Raw genomic sequence first — 22,648 nt, 5'->3', positions numbered from 1 at the left:
ATTTTTCTTTCACCAAATTTTCAGTGAAAAGGTTTATCCTGTCTTCCGTGTCAGAAGGTTTCATTTGGAGATGGCCAACTTTAAGTGCACTTAACAACCCCTAAAACAGCTGCTTTGAGATGAGGCCCTTGCTGTAGTTTATCTCTAGCACTGTAAATGCAGTTCTATCCTGAGTAAAGCACAAATAAGGCTAAGGCACGATAGCTCCTGAATGTACATATTGGCTCTGATTCAATCAACATAATGGTTTTGCTGAACAATGAAGAGAAATATTGTTTAGATTTTTTCCAACAGGATATCAACCACACAGTAAAATTGGTCTGGCCTGGTAGCATAATTTCATGTTGTATGCTACAGAAAGCTGTAATTTCATGCTGTTGCAGCAAATAATTAATTTGCACCATTCTTTCTCAGATGTTACAAAGATAAAATCTTAACGCTTTGCTGTAGCTTAAGCTGAAGCTTGTTCTCCAGTTTCTTAATAAGTTCTCTCCTGGATTTCTCTGCTCACGAAATTTCACAGTAGATCAAGTTACAGAATCTCAAATTACTCACTAGTAACAACCCAAGATCTTGCATCTTGATGTCTGTGTGGCTAAAATAAGACTCAACCTCAGCTTATTTTCATCGCCTCGTGTTTGCAGAACCTCTGGTTGTAAGAATGTACAGACCACTTCAAAATCCTGGCTGCTGCATCCCTGTAGGATTCTCAACATTTCCTCCTCTCCATCTGCCAGTGCCACATTCAGATTCACTGTGAAGGAATACATCTCATCTGAGCCTTTACTGGGTTTGAAAGTCACTGTGTAGGTGCTCCATGAAGTTAGTATGACTTCCCAGTAATTGACAGTGGATCTTCACACAGATGTTTCAGGTTTGGGAGTCTACAAGCAGCAAAGTAGATCAAAAAGAAGTCATAGAAAAGCGTGTAATGATTCAGAGGTCATTCTTATTTCAGGCAGCCTTGCATTCTTGGAAGTGGTCTGGTTGAGGTAACGCAATGCAGCTTCACTGTTGGGAGGTTTGTGGAGCCCAGGCTTCAGCTGAACCCAAGAATTGGTTCAGATTCTGATAACGTGATTGCCAGTGCAATGTTTAATTCTAAAATTAATTTCTTAATTTGTCATTTTAAAAGCCAGTTTGAAGAGCACTCAGTAGTCCCGATACAATTTTCGCTGGGAGACTTTTGTGAGTAAATGCAGACAATTTCACACTTTAGTGCTGTGGTCAAAAGATGAGTGTTCCAGACTGCTGTCCCCTGGGGAGCATCATGAGCTGTGTTTAAACTCAGTGACAAAAAGAAATCTGATCCCCTATATAGTAAAGCATATAAACACTTGGTTAACTTGAAATGTGCTCAGGAGATCATTGATAAAGCAGGGCTAAAATAGTCACACTTCCTTGGATTTGAGGGCTAGGACCTAAAGCCTGTTCAGTTAGCATAGCTTCCCTTTCATATATAGTGCTGTGTCCATGTGTTCACATGTGGTCCTCATTTTATAATGACGGCTCTCTAAAACTGTAGTTAAGTGAAAATAAATTTTTGCACAATGTGGAGACTTTTCCTTAGTATGTGGACTTGCTTGGTTGAGCTTAGTGACTCAAGCAAGGATTGCAAATATTTATTCTGCAAGCAAATTTGAATTTACAGAAAATAGGTGAGGTGGGTGGTTTGAGAAGCGGGCTACTTGAAGCTCTGAACATGAAATTCTGTTGAACTATGTGCTGTGGCCAGGTGCAAGGGTGGATTATATTAATAATAATGTTACATAGGACACAGGCTTTGATTTCTTTCATTCAAGTCACAACTGAAATTGTTTCTGTATTATTAGCACTAAACAATGATAAGTGGGTAGCCAGCCAGATAAATATCAGAGTAGAGGCTTTTGTGTATAGCTCATGTGGATGATGGGTCTTTGACTTTCTCAAGTAATTTATTTCAACAGTGCAAGGCTGTGTATTTTGGGATTAAGGCATCAGATTGTTAATAAGTAACCCAGCAATGCCAAAATGTTAATAGATGCAGAATGTTTTCTCTGTAACTTGAGTCTGACTAAAACCAAAAACCCACCACAAATTCTGTTATATGGTGCCACCATGTATGCTTGAAAAAAGGTAGCAATCCCACAGTGTGTAGCCCTTTTTGATAAGATGATGATCAGGGTAAGAAGAAAGCTGTTCAGTTTCCCCTTTATATTGACACATGTGCATCCATCTGTAAATAACAGCTACTGACAGCTATGCAGAGCATTTATCAGTACCCAGGCTGTGGAATGCCTGAGTTCAAAGAGCCCCTCAAAGATACCAATTTAAATCCACACTTCAGCTTTCTCTAACAAAATTGTAATCAAGTTATAGAGGATGTGTCCCAAGAATTCCTGTGCTGTTCTTGCTAAATGAGTGCAGGGGTTTAAAGCCCTAATACTGAGGATTTATTTCTGCTATTAGAAGTGATTTCTCTCTCTGTCAGGAGACTGTTCCAGCTGAGCCTGGCTCATGGAGTGTTGAGTTAGGCAATGACAGCTATAAGAGGACATATTTCCAAAAACAATTTCCATACCAGATGGAACAGCCAGGGATGCAAGAAACAAAGGTGAAAGGCAGATGGCAACTGAAGCTGCAGGTGTGAGTGGGCAGAACGTGGTACCTGTGTTGCACTATTTGTTTCACATGACATAGAAATGGACAGAAGGTTGAACAAGTGAAGTATTGTGCTCATCCTACACTTTTGGTTTTTTGTGTATCACCCTATGCACAATTTTTCAGAACTGTAACAAAATTATCCCAAGCTAAGTGTGAATGACAACAGCTTTTGAAACACCCTTATCAGGAGCATCTGGTCTGTGCAATATTTCTTAAGCCAAGTGCTAAAGCTGCTGCATTGATACAGGGTTGAATATTAAAACTTTTGGCCAGTGCTTGTTTGTAACGTTCCAGGCTATTGAACCTGACATAAAGTGTACAGAACTTCCTTGTTTCCTTGCATGTACTTCAACTTCACATGGTTTTCTGGAATTTAGTACTGTTTCATATCCCATTTCTTGTACTCCTCAGGAAGGAAAATGGGAGGGTAAGTCTGCTTTAACTCTACCGAGAGTCTTGATGCAGGGGAAGTGGATAATATGACCCCAAATAATTTAGCATGAGAAGTGTTCTCATACTGCTTTAATCTTCTAGTAATACAAAAAGTTACAGGAATGATAATTTGAAAAAGCTCCAGGTAGTACTGATGTTATTTTAATGTTGTTTTTCCTTCTTTTTGAGGCCAAATTTGTTATTAAACTATTATAAAGTCCAGGCTTAAATGCTGACCATGCAAGCAATTTCACTTCCATCGTGGTTAAGTTGAACAGCTTTGAAAACTGGTAAGATTTTGTGTAATCTCCTGAATGTAGTAGATGTGCTGATCACGTTTTATGAGATTCCAAAACAAACAAATCTTTGGAAAAAACCGCCCAACCTTTTTGTTATTTCAGGTGGTCTGGGTGTGTTGCTCATACATAAAATTGTTAGGGTTCTTCTAAGGCTGCTTCAGAGGTATAATATTTCAGGATTAAAATGCTTAAACAGGAGTAACACGAGTAAGCTTTAACATTATGCCTTTTAAAACTATTGAAAAATGGCACTGCACTTCCCAAATTAACCTTGAGCCATTGGTATTTTTGAAGCATAATCTTGTAAAGCAGGTCAAATATTTGGTGTAGTCACTTAGACTATTGATGTACTTCATGCCTAGTTCAGAGTTTTAGATGGTGATTTATTGTTATTTTACTTGCCAATAAATTTACAAAATTTGACCTTCCTTAGATACTGCTATCGAAACTGTTGGCTTTTAAATTTATTTTTATGTATTTATTTTTTAATAGAATAACTTCACAGTAATAATGACTCCAGAGCCTCTGGCACTGACAATAAGATACATGATTTTCAGTCCATGATCCATGAATTTACATATGCAAAGTGAAATACTTCTTGGAGAAGAGATTAAATATCTCCAGATAACAGTCTCATTTGGCCACTTATCTAAGTACCCATGGGATATATTAGTGGGAATCACTGGTAAGTGTTGATCACTGGGAAATAGTGGTTTGATTTTATTTTTCAGGGGTTTTGAGGAAAATCTCTTCCAATTATATTATATTTTCTTTCTAGTAACAAAATTTGTTACACATCAGAAGTTTAATGTTGTGTAAACATCACTTTAGGTGTTCAGTCTCAATAAGGACTGTGTTAGCTGGGGTTTAGCTTAGTTTGGGGAAAGGATTGAGGTGGGAAAATGTAATTCCTCTGCTGATACTAAAACTCTTAATTATTTTTACAACTGTGTTCCTCAGCATCTAAGTTTGCCATCTCAACTTTCTAGACCAAATCACTGGTAAACAAAAGACACACCTCATGGGTTAATGATATGTTCTACAAAGTGTATCCAGGCCTTTGTTTGTTTTCTTCTTCCTCCTTGTACAATGAAGCATTTTTGTTCTGTTTTATCATGGGACTTTTTCAAGAGTAGGAACATGTATGAAATTACATTTTTATTTGCATAAAGATTTCAAATGAGCTTCTCTTGGAGTCTTAATATGTATATACAATGTGTATTTTTCTATATATGAAAAGCATTTGGCTAAGCTTTAGTGTTGCTTGTGTTTCTTACACAAAAGGGAAGTAAGATGAATATTCATAAGCTTTTGAATCCTGATCTCAAAATAATTCTTGTCTAGCTGTGTATAGTTTCTAGAGTTATACAGTAAACTCTTTAATTAATGTTGATACAATATAGAGTGGCTAAAGAATTCTGTCTTTTGATGATATCAAAGAACTTGATTTAAAATTCCTGATGAATGTATCTCATGGGCCCCTCACTCTTTGTTAGGTCTAGGACAACCTCAGTAACTGCCAAAGTCAGAGCATGTCTGAAAGCTGCTCACTTTCCTAAATGAGCACTTTTGATTGCCAGGCAAAAACCCACAGATGAGACAGGGTGTAAGAGGCTCAGTTACACTGAAGAGCTGAGTGATAAGGGAGACTTCCAGTTGTCTCTTTTTGTGATGCTGAGGGTGTACATCATTACTTTTAACTTCACTGGTGATCCATTACTATAAGAGTCACTGTCTCAAACAGAGGCAATTAAATTTTATCTAGAAACCAGATCACTACATTCTTTCCACAACTTCGTTTTGTTTCTATCTTTGCTGCCACATTGCTCCTGATTAGGAGTTAAAAGGCTAAATGTGCTTTGAGAATATGAATTTTTTCAAAAGCTAATGAAGATGTAATAGAAGTTTATTGGTAGAGCATAAACCAAGTTCTTCAAAGAATGTCTGGAACTAAAACTGTAAGGCAGAAGTGCTTGCTGTTTCCAAAAAAAAAAAAAGAAACTTTAGCCATAAAGGAATTTATGGCCAATTGTAATGTCCAGCAATGCATAAAAAAGTACTGTATACAGAGCAGTTATTACTTAATAAAAGTTTTCCTCTCTTTAACCAGTTATAAAACATGGTAACTTTTCTACACTTTAAGTCCACCTCAAATCCCTTCAGTATTTTTTTCAGGGAAGAAAAAAACCAAAAACCACAAGGGAAAAACACAACTGCTCAACCAATCCCATATGAAACATTGACTCACTGCAGCCTGAGGCATGGTTTAGAATCCAGTTTTTTGGAAAGACAAGTTCTTCCTGTTGCTGGAGAAGGGAGGGGAGGGCTGAGAGTCTGTGTCATAGATTCCAAATGCAACTTGATTTGCAACATCAAGAATTCGTTGCAGTTCTGTACACCTTTGAGAGTGAGTTTAAGTGCTGTTTTTTTTTACTGAAGTGAATAACTTTTGATAGGTCTCTAAGTGGGTCAATTTGGAGAAACTGATAATCAGTTTAAATAGGACATACCTTTCCTAAAATGGATCTCAAATAATTGGAGACAAAGGAAAAGCAAAAGTCATTTGAGTTTGGTTTCATGTTACCCAGCTTTTAACACCAACCTTGTAAACTGCTCCCACTTTGTTCTTTTATATCAATGAACAGATATTGGCATGTGTGAGGTGAAGCAAATTAAACTCTAGAATTTTATCCCTTTGCTTGGTCAGGTTTATCCTGTCTGCCACTTCTGGTCACAGCTTGCATAGCAGTAGCTGTGTCTGGAGTTAAACTGTTTGTTGTTGTTATCACTATCACAACTTTATGAAATCTTGTGTTTTTTCATTACATTTCAGGATCAAATTATAATCTTTCATTAAAAAAAAAAAAACAAAACAGAACACCTTAAAATAAATACTATGAAAGCAGAGAAAGCTGAGTGTTTTGTAAACTAATGTTCCAACACTTCACTAAGAATCAGCTCATGCTTTTTGTGGCTTTTGGGAGTAACCATACTGTCAGTCTGAACTCAATTTTCATTTGTTTGGATTCCAGTTCCTCCCAGACACAGGGTAAAGACAGCACACTAATTTTTCAGCACAGACTTTCATAATTAAGTTGCACCTGTCTATAATATTTTAGATTTAATGTATCTCATAGCTATCTTCATTTGTGGTGTCAGATGGAGAAAAACCAAGAAGCTTGTCCTAAAATCATTAAGACATAATTTGGCTGTAACAGTTGTGTGAGTTTCTGGTAGAAGAGTGTAGCTTGTATATCTTCAGTCCTTACAGAGTTTCCAGAATCACTTTGGGCATCATAAATGAACACTGTGGGTTGTGCATGTGGTGCTTAGTAGTGTTACATGTTGAAGAAAAAAAGCAACATAACAAAATTTAAAAAAAATAATAATCCTGTTTAACCTGTAAAATTGAAGAACCTATAAATGGTCTGGAAGGTGATTTTTATGAAGAAACCTGTGTGAGATTTCTGAAGCTTGTGTGGTTGTGAAAATGATCAGGTAGTTAGGCGATGAGACACATAAATTCTCAGTATACAATTTAGTAACATAGTATTGAAAACTGGGATCTGTGAAAAACATCCAGATTTTTATAAAACCTAATTAACTTACTTTAAAAAAAAAAAAAAAAAAGCTTTTACAGCAGCAGTAAAATATCCAGTGTATAAACCTTCATTTTGTGTTCAAGGTCACTGGGACTGTTACTCACCAGTCCTAGGTTATCTAACTGCCCATTTCCTAGCACTTCCCAGCAGCTGTGTGAACACCTTTAAAATCCAGACATGCTGCAACTGGTGTATTGATTGGAAGTTTCTGAGAAAACCTGGTTTAGGAGCCTCTGGCTGAATTGTGATATAAGAGATCTGTCAAAAGTAATTTGAGACATAATCGTAGCTAATGAAGGAATCCTAATGTTGAAGGAGGAGCTCTCACAGGTAGCTGAAGTGACTCTGAACTCAAGATTTGTGGGATTCATTTTTCTTTCTATCCCAGATTTTCTCACAACGTCACAAAAAGCAAAGTTCACATACCAAAAAAAATCTGAAAATACCAGGTCAAACGTAAGCAATTAAACCTAAGTAATTAAAACCTAAGCAGTTTAGTAGGTCAAGGAAGTCTGACCCAGCAAAAAGGGCAGGCAGTGGGTAATGCAGGGTCTGTCTCCATCTCAACAGACTGCTGCAGAACATCTAAGGGCTGAGGGGTCTGTTTTAAAGAGGTTCTGACAAACAGAAATTCCCACTAAGCCTTTCCTGCCTTACTAGCATAGTTAATCTCAAATGTAACAGGCATTGTAAGAGGGTAGTTGGAAATTACGGTTTTTTCCGTCAAGTTTTTGAGGGGAAAAAATACCAAAATTCCTGTCCTGCTCTTTTAGTTTTTAAACAATATTTTTTATTTATGGCAGATGCATAGAGATACAAATACAGTTGAGGTGTCAATTTAATATAAGCTGTTTAGTGAATGAGAAGGTGAATATGAATTTGCTTAGATTAACTTTAAAAACAAAGAGTAAAGAAAATTACCAATATTAGAGAATCTGACCTATTTCAGGGAATTTGAAGACTTTCCATGATTACCATCCCATGCAATTTATAGTGAACCTGTTACATTAATACAATAATTTTTAAAAATATACAATTTCTGCTTATGATGATTTGATAACTTGAACTTAAATTTAAAACAGTACTTTCTTTGGTTCATATCTTAGCATTATATCTTTCCTATGTATTCTTTTATACATGGTTTGCTGGCAGAATGTAAGGGGGTCTGCTCTCTGAAGTAATTTGCTTGCTCTTAAATTTGTGAGCCTCAAGAAACAGTTCTGTTGTGTTTGAAGCTGATGATGGTAGATTGCTTGAACTGTGTTTTCCAGGCCCATGGGGAAAATAATTAGCTGAATCTTTTTATTGATTCAGGAATTAAGTCATTCCAGGGTTTGTCATACTTTATGTCAATCCAATTGTGAAAAATTTGTTTCCTTTAAAAAGAAGGGAGGGTTCAGGCCTTCTGTGTCGTGTGCTTCATCCCAGCTGCTGAATTTTAATTAAAATAGATCTATAGTGATAAATATGCCATGGGTAGGACTTAGTGCCAAACCTGCAAAACCAGTAAGCATAATTTCTCTGAGTTCTTATGGTACTACATATTTAGGAAAGCAAGACCCTGATGAAAGACCAGAGCATTGCAATGCTAAAAGCCCCCAGTATAAGAAATATTAATGAATAAAACTTTAAACAGCATCCAGAGACAGATTAAAGGATTTGCCTCATCCATTTTAGGGGTAGTGGGAAATGGCAGCTGCAGAAGCACGAACTCAGCTCTGCCTTGCCTACTGGAACTGGAGTTTTTCCTTTCATTTCAGAGAGTGGAATGGAGTATATGAACACCCTTGTGTGTCAGCTCACACAGGTGGATTTTGATGGAGTGTATTTCCACTGATCTCTTTCCCTGGGACCTTTCAGAGTTGTATATGAAAAAAATCATGCAATAATGATGCTCCTGTAGCAGTGCTCCCATAGACTTCTTGTGTCTAACAACTAATCCCAACACTGTTTACTTCATATAATGTAAAGTAATTTTACTTGCAATATATTTTTCACTCACTAGATGTCTTGGTGCTCTGTAATATTCTGGGCATGGTATGGTTCTTGGTAAACTGAGTCTTGAAAAAAACTCTGAGACACTCTAACTGGATTCTTGAATTTTTTGTAACTCTACTTGGGAGCACAAAAATGTCCCCACACATCTGAGTGGATCTCAGTATCTAGAATGTACCTTTCTCATTGCCTGCTATGCAATGAGGAAATTAGAACAAAATATGCCACAGAGCATTAATTTTGCTCTTTAAGGAGGCCTGGGTACTTTTGAATCTGAATTCTGTCAAATTAAACAATCTTCATGTCAGTGAATGGCTTGCAACATTTGTCCAGTTCTTAGCCCACTGGAAAATTAATATTACTCTTCCCATTATCTTTAGGTTTTTTATAATATATAATAATTTAGATTATTTAAATAATAAAAAGATTGCAAAGCAACTAATTCAAAGAAAATATCAGTCAATCAGTGCATTAGGCAAATGTCAAGGCGTTTGACTCCAGAGAAGTTTTCAATCTGTTCTGTTTAGATGGAAGTGCTGATAGAAATGAGTGGGATTTTTCTTTCATCTAGTTGAACTCTAGGTCCTAATGGATCTTTAGGTTCTCTCTTCATTGTTGGAAGCTCATTCTCCTCAACTGCTTTGAAAAGCAAATGTTTCATCTTTAGGAAGCAGCACACTGCATGCCTTGCAGGCCTCCTCTCGTGGACTTGACTTCTTAACCCCCTAATCATATTTTCTTTATCTCTTATTTCTCCTCCTCCAAGTAAGTCTTGATAGCACGGGCAGGTTACAGGAAGGTGAGGCAATATCAGGTCTTACCTTTTCCCCTTGTGTCACCAGACCAGTACAGAGGAGGGGTGCAACAAGTAATGTACAGTCAGTCATGAGATACAAACTAGTTTGACATGGTCCTAGCTATATATATATATATATATTACTGTTTCCTTTTGATATATTCAGGAAGGTAAAATGCTTCTTGGAGACATTATATGTAAACTTTTGTGTTTTTATATATCCTTTTAAGAAAACTTTTCCAGACTCAGAAGGCAACACTTCAGCATTGCATGAGTTTCCTTTCCCTCCTTGCATAAATCTGTCTGTGGGTGTTAACGTGACCAAAGCAGAGTTGATATCAGTTGGATTGTTAAATGCCTGTTCTGACAAAATATCAGAGAATCACAGAATAGTTTAGGTTGGAAAGGACCTCGAAAGGTCATCTAGTCCAGTCCCCTTGCAGTGAGCAGGGACCTCACCTGGATCAGGTAACTCAGGGACCCATCCAACTTGACCTTGAGCATTTCCAGGGATGGGGCATCTACCACCTCTCTGGGCAATGTATTCTAGTGTTTCACCACCCTCATAATAAAAAATATCCTCCTTATATCTAGTCTGAATTGGCCCTCTTTTAGTTTAAAACTGTTACTCCTTGTTCTTTTATAAAATGTTGTAGAAAGACTAAACTGTTACGGAAAGCAAGAACTTGACCTTACTGTTCTTTATAGTGCTGAATATTTATGACTGTCTAAAGTATTTACAAAAGAGCTAATCTGCACATTTTAAAGAGGTTCCAAAAATTAAAAGCAGCTGAAGGGAGCAGTTCAATATTTGAAAAAGGATCTGGCCATATTTTCCAAAGTGATATACATGTGAACTGCAAGAACTTATGCTCTATGTATTAGATCTGTGTGATGATGATAAAATGTCAAATTCCATGCCTAAATCTTCATGTTGTTATTAGATTATAAATATTCAGACTCCAACTTGTAAAAATTTCAACATGTTAACATAGGCATCAATTATTATCTTATCAATTATCTTTTTTTTAAATGTAAATCATCGTCTTGCGTTGGCATGGCATGGAAGGATGCTCACTATCTTTAAGACTGAAAGCCATGCTGTGGAGTTAGGTATCTAACAACTGTTTTTTTCTGTTTCCCTGCAGAGTCCCATTCCTGCAAAATAACATTTTGTAATGTTCTACTGAAAGCATGAACCATGCTCAGCAGAGGATTCATTACAAGGTGGTGGAACAATAAATTGGTAGTAATTGTCATCATCTAGAGTCAGCCTGCTGTAAGCCCTGCACCTTCTTGTTTGAGCTGCTCTTGTCTCCATGTATTTATTTTCTCTTCCTGAGGCTGTAATCAACAGAGAGAAAAGAAATCAGTGTTCTGGAAGGATGATACCAAAACTCCAAAACAAAACACAGCGGTATCCCTGTTAACAGCTAGAAGCATCCAGTTTACTGAATTCCATGGATTTTAATTAAGGTCCCGTAAAGAAGGTTCATCTTTCTGGTCATCTTGTTTTCTGAGGCCTGTAGGAAGAGATAGTTTTTATTTTTAACCCCTTCTCTACAGTTTAGTTTGAATGGTCTCTGCTTGTGCTCAGTGCCTCGGGTCAGAGGAAAGTTTGAATTCTGCTCTGTGATATTTCAATATTTCTGGCAGGAGTTGACCTGAAGGAAGTAGTACAGTGAAGTATAATTCTATGTCAAAATTAACACTTGTAACAGTTCATCCTCTGGCCACTCTACCCTATCTGTCTACGAGTGCTTTAATTTTTATTCTTGAATTCATCATGTATTTAGAACACTTTACTGTTCTTTCCTCTGTGATCTGACCACCACATCTCACCTTCTTGTCAAAACTGTTTATTTCAGATGACTGCCTATCAAGAAGAGCATGCTAAATTGCATGTGGTTTTGGTGTCTTTTATTTGTTGACTACCTATTTTATTTATTGACTACCCCTACCAGGACTATTGGTAGCTTCTGCTGCAGGAGACCTGTAAGCATGGGTATGGACTTAAGACCTCAAAGAAGGGATAGACTGAGCTATCTTATGTAGTTCTTTCTTTAATGGTTTTCATTTTATTGATATGAAACTTTTTAATGAAGTAAAGGTACACTTCAAAAGAGAATCTTGTCTCTGTTGCTGCCAGTAGAAGGGATGGATGCAGAACTGACAACATTTCTGTAAGAAATTCTTGAAATTGTGTTGCCTGTATACTTTAAATAAGTTATTCAACTGCTGATTTCAGGCCACCCAGAATAACTCCATATTTCAAATATGTTTAGAACAGAAACTCTTCTAGAGAACCTTTCTTTTTGAGGTGGAAACATGGTAGGAGAAAGAGGGAAAGTCCACAGCCATTAAAACTGCCTGCTGAACCAATTTTGACCATATAAGCTAACAAAGTTCAACTGTGACCTTGTTTAAGCTTATTCCAAAAGTGAAGTAATTTCTGGCATCTAAACCAAGTCCTTGAAGCTTTAAAATCATGGCTCTGTAAACTGGGCTCTTCTGCATTACAAATAAACTATTAGTATGCACCATTTCAGACGTGAATATGGGCTGTTTTGCTTCAACCCGTGTGCACAGTTCAGGAGGTCAGGCATTACCACAGTATCTCTCCTGTTATTTTAGGGCTCTCATGTGTTATGCTTGGCTCTGGCCACATGGCATTTGGTTTCAGTTATTTTTCCATGGCTTTGGCTTTTAAGAATAGACACATTTCAAGAAAAACCCAGCAAGTTGTAAAGTTCACAAAGGCTGAAGACTGTGATAGCTTTTAGACTGGAGCAGTTGAAAGGAGATAAGCATCTTGTCCTAAGGACTGTGACTGTTTAATCTAAATGTAGAGTATCTAAGTTATGGGTAATGGAGAGAGCAAAACTTGGTGTGGTTTATGGGAAGGGGGGAGGCAAAAAGAAAATAGAGGCAGTTAGTGTTGTAGTAGCCCTCAACAGCTTTCTTACTTAGACCAACTGTTGCTAAATTATTTGAAATTTAGTCAAATGGAGCCAAAAGTGGAGAAACAGTGCTCTTTGTTCAAGTCCAGCAATTAGTGTGATAAATAATACAAGGAGTGCAAGAGGGATTCCCTTCTGGTGAAAATGCTGACCCTTTGATCCCCAGCTGCAGCTCATCATTTAAACTGGTGTTTTTCTTGTTTCTGTGGTTTTTACTATAAGAAGTTTTTCCTAACCTCTGTATAAAGACCTGCAGAGCTGATGTAGGCACCCTTTGTTTAAGGAGTGCCTGGGGGGTAGAGTAAAAATTCCAAGGACTGCATTTCAAAATGTATGTGGCTGTTTAAATGATCAAATACTAGTAGTATTAAAAGGAGTGGGTCTCTTCTGTTGTCTAAGTACTGAAAATTTGCCTTGGGGCTTTCAGACTGGCCATCTAAACCATGTGGTAAGACTTGCAAAGCCAGGAACTGCTTAATACTTTAGAAAATTTGTTTGCCTCAGACTCATGCCTAAAAATGCTTTTGAACATGGAATGAAATGAATTAATGTCATCATGAAAGAAGTCCATTTTGTGTAGCTGTGGAGTGGTAGAGACTCTCACTGCTAATGCAGAAATATTAGAAGGCAAGGGAGACCTGAAGGAATGTCTGCTTAGCTTTTTCAGACATAAAAAATGGTGCTATATGCACATAAACCCAGAGAAAATTTTATGAGGAACTGGGGATGTGGAGTCCTGAAGGACCAGTGAATGTGGCAGGGTTTTTTTAATCTTTTGGTACTCTGCAGAAAAAAAACACTGCCAGCAGAAGCTTGATGCTGCAGTCCTGACACTTGAGGTTGGTTTGGATCTCACAGGAAGATATCTGAAGGCTGGTGAAAGACTGAAATGCTTCATGAGAAGTCACAGAGCAAGAGGATAGGAAGGATATCTCTCTCCTACTATCTCCTACTCCTCCTAGAGTACATGTTACTCACGGGATGGGAAAGATGTGTTCTTAACTTTGACTGTTTTGGTGTAACTGATTTTGTTTAAATACATGTGACAATATCAAGAGCTAAGATTTGGGTTTGTTGAAAAATTCACCTCTTTTATCATTGTTACTCTAATCCAAATTAAAACTTGATTCAACAATGCACTATTTTGGTAATGTAGATTTATATACATTATTTGCAGGAGTTTGGATGTGTGAAGATTGAAGTTCACAATGCTGCTAAGTTTTTAGACATCTGATGTTGTCTGGGTTTTTTTACTACATAGTAGTCTTAAAATGACTAGATTAGCCATATAGTTAAACATAATATAATTTCTACTCCAGAGCACAAGAGTGATAAAGTAATACATTTACTGTAATATCTTGAACTTCTCTCATTACAGTGTCAGACTGAAATGGGAGATTAAATAGTTGATGTTCTGGAGGAATACAGAGCCATTATTTCTTTTTGCATTGAACTGTATCAATTCTCAGTTCTAACTTGCTCACTGGACACGTGTCACCATCAGAGGAAACTCTTGACTGAAAATCAGAAGCATGAGTTGAGTAGTTTAGTGGAGAAACCAGACCTCACCTGCTCTGGTTCTGGAGCAGTCCTGCCAAAAACCCAAATGCCCACTGCTTAATGAGTGGTTGCTGCACCATTTGAATAATGCTGGTTAGCTCTACCAGCTCCACCTGAAGTGAAGCTTAAAAGTGGGAACATAGCACTTCCTTTGCTGTCTAAAGAAAGAGCCAAGACTACAAAAATAAACTAGAATGTATTTTTCTGTTTATTTTTTTAAAACTTTGTTTCTGCATCATGTTGCCTAGTTCAATAAGGACTCAGTCGACTGATTTAACTGAGGCCCTATTAAAATGGATTTTACTCTGGGTCACCTAGAGTTTAAGAAGTTCAGGAAGAGAACAGAAGAAATATTTCTTAGTGTACTTTCAGCTTGCCTCTGCAGGGGCTCTGCAGCAAGAGAGCTCTTGTGTGTGAAGGGCCAGATCTCTTGGACAGACCCAGTTAACCTGGGAGGGGAGAGGGGAACCTTGTCATTAGTGGCAGGAAACCTATTATTTATTATCAGTCAAAACTAAAAAGTATGTGCAAGTTTCCAAAGAGAACAGGGATGTAAACATAGCATTGCATTCATTAAGAAGTATCTATCCTCTGCTTCTCCCCTGCTTAACAGTGTGAAAGTACCAAGAGCCTTTCTCTTGTTTTTTCCAGTTTATTTTGGTAACCCACACAACTTCCAAGTGATTTTATTTCCTCCCTCCTGATTCTTCTTCACCCTAAGAATGCTCCACCAAAAACTGAAAACAAGACAAAAAGTGGAAATAAATACCACCCTGTTTCCTCACAGCCTTCTTCAACTGCTAGCAGAGAATGTATTTCTGTAACTCGTTTCACTGAGCTGCAGAGAACTTTTCTTTGTTTAGTGTCTTTGCACTGATGGAGGAGTCTGTGGAGAGAGGTCTCCAGAATGAAATATAAGGAATACAAGCAACTGAGCAACTGCCAGTTCTTGACTGGCATCCACTTAGGCTGAGAATTTGTCTCTTTTGCAATATGCTTGAGGTACAAGGTTTTTGGGTTTTGTTTTTTCTGGAAGTTTAATTAAGCCTCAGTAAGATAGTGAGCTTATCCAGACTGAAATAAACATCAGTCATGAGTACCCAGCAGCAGCTCTCACAGTGTGGTCTTGGAAAATCTGGCATTTGAATAATAGCTATTCTCTTCTCTGGGCTCCTTCAAGACCATGTTGTTGGTTTTTTTGTTTTTCTTTTTACCATAGAGACAGAATGTTTGAAATACTTGAATACTGAAGGTTTTAAAGGTTAATTTTGTCAGAGGTGTTGAATCTCCTTCTAAAGATCCAGGTTTTAAAATGGTTCTGAGTGTAGATATTTTAAGATTTAGTGTGAGTTTTTCTCTAGACACAATCATCTTCTGTGTCCAGAAAATAAGGGAATTTTCTCTGTACAGGAGAGAAAACACCAGGACTAAATATAATCAGACAGATTATGAATTAGGCCTAAACTCCTGGTGTCTTGGAATTTTCAGGTTAACAAGGAACCAGCAGTGTGTTCCAGAGCCATCTTTAAGTGGCTCTGAAACATGCTGGAAAATTACAAATTCAGTATCAAACTTTGGAATGACTCCTTTAAATCAGACCTTAGGTCTGGTATGGCAAGGGATGGAGAAATGCTACCACAGAGCAGGGTGCCTTCTATGCCAGGCCCTGTGCTAGAAATAGAGTCATGGGAATAGCACTGGTGTTTTATTCCTTTGTCTTGTTTGAACCACTGACTGTTGCTGGTCAGAAATTTTCTGACAAAATGAGTCAATTCACTGAACTGGAAGTGTTGCCAAGAAGGATTCAGCTAGCTGAGCCTCCTGCTTTTGGAGGCTTTTTGAGTTAAAAAAAAAAAAAAAAAAAAAAAGGAAAAAGAAAAAAAAAAAGGCCCTTTGCCATTGCAGTTCTGACATTTTCTCTTTTTTTCTATTCCAGTGTTGAAATGCTGTTTTCACTCAGATAAAGGAAGTCAAAATATGAAGGAAAGGTTTCAAAAGCGTGGATAGCAAAGCAGCTCCCCCACAGCCAATCTGCTGTGCAGATGCTGAGTCTGTGGACATTTTTCCCTCCAAAATTTCAACTCCTTTTGTGGTAAGGAAAAATGTTTGAGTTCCTAAACGCTGACAGGTTAGGAAAACTGTTTCCCTTGCTGCACCCCCTGGAACTGTGCAGCCCTTGTTGCAGGGCTGATGGCACTGGGATGGCAGCCAGGACCCAGGGGCTCTGCTGGCAGCAGTGCTGACAAAGGAGCTGCTCTGAGATGCCTTTGTTTGGCTGTCATCAATGTCCCATTGTTTGCCAGCATAATTGCCCAGTTAATCCTAACTGGTAGGATAATTATATAAAGCTCATGTCCAGTGTAAACAGGAAACAATATCCTTTCCTTATCTTTCCTAGGCATGAAGTTCCCTCCACTCCTATCAGCCTGCCAGGACTGGCTCTTCATTGTTTGCTGCCAGGCATTTTGGGGTGAAAAATTAACATCAGGGACATGGGATCATATCCTAATCTCCCTTATTATTCAGGTGAAATCCCTGGTTTTAGGGTTTAATTTTACTGGATCTAAGGATTACTCCTAGTTAGATTGTGTCCTACATCTACAGCTGTCCAGCTGGATTTTCTGACTTTGAAACAAATTGTTCCAAAAGTTTGTGCTTTAACAAGACTTTTCTCAGTTCTAATAGTACTTTGGCTACTGTAAATTGTAGGATTTTTTATAACCACAATAAAGAGGACAATTACTGAGTAGTAATACACCTCACTGTGTAAAATTTTAATATTACTATAGAAAACTCTTGAATATTTGTTTTAATAATGATTTTAAACCAGTCACTGAACTGATTACAATATGAGAAGCAGTTCTAAAAAGAACTGAAGTTTCACAGTAACTGAATATTCAGGTTTTTTCCTATTTTAATCCTAGAGATTTAGGAACAGGCTTTGCTTTGCATTCTCACACTGTATATTGTTGCCTTACAGCACCAGGAGGGCTGTTTGGTTCAGTCCTGTTTGTACTGCTGAGTATTTCAACACGTGGCTCACAATTGTTTCAACAGGTACTGTGTACCAAGTAAAATATTGGTGAAAAAATGGACTGGGTAGACAAAAATCTCACCTTTCATTTCAAAGTCACGAGTGGCACAAAAGTGCAGGAGCACATATTGTGTGGTCAGATATTGGCCTAAATCTTAGGAGTTGCAACAGGAATTTGCAGTGAATCTTCCTTGTGTACCTCTCCTGCTTCAATTGCCTTGATCCATATTATATTATTATATTATTATATTATTGTATTATTTTATTGTATTATTTTATTGTATTATTTTATTGTATTATTTTATTGTATTATTTTATTGTATTGTATTGTATTGTATTGTGTCTCTGGGCTTGCCAACACCCAGGTAACCAAACTGCTGGTAAATGAGACTGAGTAATAGCATTTCACAACTGGGCTCTCTAGCCTTGCACACTCTCATTTTGGTGCTTGTAGTGTGCACAAGGTCACTGATCCTTCATTCCACTTCTCCTGGTAGAGGTTTTGTGGTGGGAGGAGCTGAGCAGATGCTGGAAGTGGCAGGGACATTCTCTACAATAGCCTGAGGGGACTATTTTAATTTGCCTGCATTTCCCACTTATGTTAATGGAAAAGTAATGTCAAAAACAGGGGAAGAAAAAGCATTTTAAAGGGTTATGTAAAACTTCCTAAATGAGCTAGTCATTCAGGAATGCCAAAGACTTTTTTGGAAACTATCCTATTGTCCTCAAACACCCTTTCCCTTCCAGGTAATATCTTGTGTGTCCTCCCAGAGTACTCCACTACTGTAATATTTATTAGTTTTGATTTTTGTTAATCTTAGCCCCTTTTCCATCTCAATTTCCATCTGTAAGCTCTGTATGGCACTTCATACAATGCAGCTTGTTCGTTCCTGTAAACCTTTCTGCTACCTTTTATTCATCAATATTTTGGTTTCTTCAGTCACCCTTCCTGAAGTGTGTCCAGAATCAGTGAATCCACATTCCTCTCCATCTTTTTAAGTATTTTTTTGCCTTACATGACAAACAGCTTTTGAAACCTGTAGTGCTGGGCAGGCCAAAAAATCAGATCAACACCTTTTGCCATTTGGCTCATTCCTAATCACTGTTGAGAAAACAAGAGTCTGGACTGTTACCTGTTTGTAAACTTTCTGAATAAGATGAGTTTTGGAAGAAATGAAGGGGATTTTTAACTAGCAGCACAGCTCCACTGAAATACCACCTTTCAGGCATGTTTGTAATGGACTCTGTCCTCCTTTTTATCTTGCTGGCTTCTCCATCACTGGCTCTCTCTTCCCCAAGCTGTAGAAGCTGCATCTCCAGGGATGTCCAAGAGACAAGAGCTTAGAAGCCCAAGGCAGGGTGGGTACAGGGTCCCAGCTGAAGCAGTAATAGAGCAGGGGGATTGGAAACATCCAGTGGCCACTGGGCAATTCTGAAATGCAATGGGATCCTCACTTGTGATGCCCCCCTGAATGCTGCTTTGGGTGTCAGCCACCAGTGCATTTGCCATGAGGTGGGTGTCAGAGTCTGTAATTTTTTAAACTGTTACAGAAAAACAGCCTTAAAAATATAATCACATATTTATCCAGAAAAGAGCTTTAAAACCAGGGTGTTATGGGCAAATCTGTCCAGCCACCAGTCTCTAGGGATGAAAAATGGCATCTGAGCCCTGAGTCCTCATAAGTAGTTTCAGCCTGGAAGTGGATGAAAATTCCCTGGGCACCGAGGAGACTATGTAGGCAGAACTCAGCTTAAGAAAAGTGTTAACAATGTAATGGGAAAGGGGGCTGTTGTTACTCTCCTCACTTCTCTGGAAGATTGCAGGGGTCTCTGGGACTCTTGTGGTGTGTAGTGCAATGCTTTGAGGCTTTGAGAAATTTATAGCAGTTGGAGAGTAGAAAGGGAGTAGTTATGTTGGGGTGGTGATGCCTTAGCAAATATGCTTTGTTGTATACAAGCCCTAGGACAGCTACCACTGGTATCAGAGTGGTGTCTTCTAATGGCATGGTGGGATGCTCCCAGAGCAGTAATTCACAGGGAGGAGTGCCCTCTACAAAATTACCATGTCTCCCTTTTAAGCTCCTGGTATGTTTCTGAAGGTTTTCATCAGGCAAACATTGGAACAACATTGTTTATCCTAACTGAAGAGACCACAGCTTGAAGTGATTGTAGGCCATTAGTTATAGCAAAGGGAAATGTTTTAGGCATGTTTGGGGCCTTTAAGGAATACGTTGACTAAGGAAGCAATGCTTTGGTCAGGCTCCAAGAAGAGGATATAAAACCCCTTCTTGATTAAAATGAATTTCAGTTCTGTATTGAGGTGACAGAGGAAGGGGAAAATGCTGAAAGCATTCCTGTTACATTCCTGCTTCCTTTCTGACCTGCCCATTTTCTTCTGTTTTCCAATGGCTAAAAGATCTCCTGCCCCTGCCTGACTGCCCATGAACTCATCACATCAGTGACATTCCTTCTCAAGGGTCATTTATTTTGCTCCATTTTCACTCCCTTTCTTCCTTTTTCTTTCTGGTTGCTGTATTTCTTGTCCCTTCCTGCCTCATCTGCTACATCCATCACTATGTTGTTTATTCTTGATCCTCCCTCCACAAATGGTGGGGATTTCTTTTCACTTTGGGCATTTTGAGTCTACCTATGAATGAGTCTGCTCTCCTAATGTATCCTGAAGTTTTTTGGTGTGCTGTCATGGCTGCTGTTAATTAGGGTTTCTGTAGAGGTTGTAAAGGGTTGGTTCAGTGCCTGAACATTTGTGACTTAGGTGCAAAAGAAGGTTCTCAATTGGTCAAGCTCATAGGACTCTAAAATCATATTGTTAAAGGTTTTTGTAGGATCTCTGTGGACTCCATGCTAAACAGGTATTCCCACAGAAGGATTCTTTAGCTCTTAAAGCTGTGGTTGTGAAAAGTGCCAAAAAGTAAGACCTCAGGACCAGATTTTAGGAAGTTGATTTAGTTGTCTAACCATCTCTGAGAGGGGGGGTATGCCCTCAGTTGTTGTGGAGTTTGGTTACCCCGTTTTTCCAAGCTCTGCTTCTCAGCTTGTTGCAGAATCCAATCTCCTCTGTGCATGAATGTGGAATAAGATAAGAATAAGATAAGAATGCAGTCACGTGGCAGCAAAGCAGGAAAGCAGTAGATATAACATGGTTCTTAGCTGATCTTGACCCTCAGCCAACCATACAAGTGGTCTGGAGCTATTCCTTCATCTTTCACAAGTAAACAATAAGTTTGTTTTTAAATGGTGGTAAATACTTGCAGGAGACTGTGTACATTTGTTTGTCTTGACAATACTGACCAGCTTCCTCAGGAAGGGCTCTTACTCCCAAACAAACACCAAGGACAACTTTGTTCTCCAAGAGAGTGGTTTAACAATAAATAAATATTTACAGGCTGGGAGTCACTCTGAAGTGAGAATTAAATTTGTTGCCCATCCATGGGAGGATACTTTTCAACTTTGAATGTGTTTTGCTGTAAGATGAAATATATATTTTTTTTATAAGGACAGTCGTCAGTTAACACTGGATCAGTGGTAATTTTATTAGCCTCAGAACCATCCAGTTTTATTTGGAAGAATCTGCTTTATCTTCTCTCTGCACATCTGTGTAGCAGCTGCAGGCACATACTTGCCAGGGGCTCAGTCTAATTTGTAGAATTACAGGGGTTGTGCCTGGGTATAGAAAAGGTCTATTAGTGTTGCTCATGTTGAAAATTTAAGCTTGATGCCTTACACATGGTTTTTTTGTTTTGTTTTGTTAGTCTTTTTCTGGCTCAGTAATTAACCCTTAGGAGAAATTCCTTTTAAAGCAAGGTGACTATTGTATTGTCTAATTCCTGATTAACCGTTTTCAGACCACAGTTTTGTACTCCATCCTCTCTGAGTTTTTAACAACAGTGTCAGATGAGCCAGGAACTCAGCTGGATTTTTTTTCTTGCTCTCTCTTTCTTTTAATTGCATACAGAAATCAACTTCTCTGTTCCTGGGGAGCAGCCACTCTCACAGGAACAGCAATTGACAGAAATGTGTACGAAGCACACAGGGAAGAATATATCAGCCAGTTTAAACTCTGGAGATACTTTTGGATGGCAGAGAGAAGCTGATGAGATTAGAAATCAGTAAAAACATCAGAGGCAAGGCTTCACTACAGCAGCAGACTGCACCTCCTGTGAGGCATGAGGCTGTATTCTTCAACCAAAGTTAGGTCAGCAGTGGTAGGGTCAGCTCTGTACAGATGGACTCCTTGCCTCTCTATTTTAGTCCAAACTAATGAATTTCAAATACAAAGACAATTTCAAGCAAATGCTGTTCATTAATTGTATGTGGACTGATGGTGCCTGACATTATCTGAAATTTGTTGCACAAGATCCACAATTACCAGACTGATCCTGCTGAAATAAATCATTAAACTTCCATAATCTGCAGTGGAGTCAAGAATTCCTTCTCGTTTGTGGTCTTTAAGCCCTCTTGCTCTTTCTTTCCTTAACATTTGCCCTCTCCCTTGCTTTCTCTCACCCTAAATTCCCCCATCTATGTTGATGAGTTTAGCACAACCATCATTAAAATGCAGCTATTCCTGTTCAGCAGCTTGCAGCAGTGTCATATAAACAAATGAAGAGAAAGACAGGAAAGGGGTATGAAATATTATAGGTTTTCTTTGGACGTACCCCATGTTCAAACCCATAGTTTTATTTCTGACAAACTGAGCTAATTCTGCTTAAGTGCTCACATGCTGACAGGTGCAGCTAGAAGCTTGCCACAACATTAGCAGGCACACAGAATTGATTCAAGACTCTTTCACCTATAGTTAGAGGTAGTTTTATCACCAATTTAGGCAATAAAAATGTGAGGCCCAGTGAAATAAGTGGAAGATGACTAATCCCATTTTCCTGTTCATTGTTTACCTTTCATTCATCATCTGTTCTTTAACTATGAGCTCATTATTTTTTATCCCTTCAGCTGAATTTGTGTAAAAGAAATATATTCCTTGCACGCTGTGTAACCATCTGTTTGCTCTGGCAAGTTGCAGAGATTTGACTTTCAGGAGGCTGCCATGATATTATACAAATATTTCTGTTCATTTGCTGCACCATCTTGGTTACCACTTCCCCCATCTTCTCCTTTCCAGCTTTCACAGCTGTATTTCTCATTGTGTAATGCCCAGCATGAAGCCAACCCCATTGCTATTTGGAGAACTTGAAAATGAGAGGAAAAGATTAATGATCATTTAATAACCTGTGAGCAAAACTCTTGTGCCTTGGTTGTCCTAATTGTTTAATATTAGTTGATGTATGTGCAAAAGAAAAAATGAAGTAATG

The 22,648-nt window shown here is 38.2% G+C and overlaps 1 long non-coding RNA gene across 3 annotated transcripts in view; it reads left to right on the top strand.

Moving 5' to 3' along the window:
- The first annotated feature begins 834 nt into the window (after nt 1–834).
- LOC139804699 (uncharacterized) overlaps nt 835–22,648 on the top strand; it is a 31,109-nt gene continuing 9,295 nt past the window's right edge. For 2 of the 3 annotated variants that reach the window (XR_011729501.1, XR_011729500.1), the window contains exons 1-4: nt 835–4,059; nt 10,916–11,046; nt 16,224–16,379; nt 16,686–16,813. This is a non-coding gene — a long non-coding RNA (uncharacterized lncRNA). The remainder of the gene's footprint in view (nt 4,060–10,915; nt 11,047–16,223; nt 16,380–16,685; nt 16,814–22,648) is intronic. The other variant, XR_011729499.1, reaches the window with a different exon arrangement.

This window comes from Heliangelus exortis, chromosome 18, assembly GCF_036169615.1.
Source record: "Heliangelus exortis chromosome 18, bHelExo1.hap1, whole genome shotgun sequence".
In the NCBI taxonomy this organism is placed as follows: Eukaryota; Metazoa; Chordata; class Aves; order Apodiformes; family Trochilidae; genus Heliangelus; species Heliangelus exortis.
The sequence above is the reverse complement of the archived record's forward strand: the minus strand, read 5'-3'. Positions and strand labels throughout refer to the sequence as shown.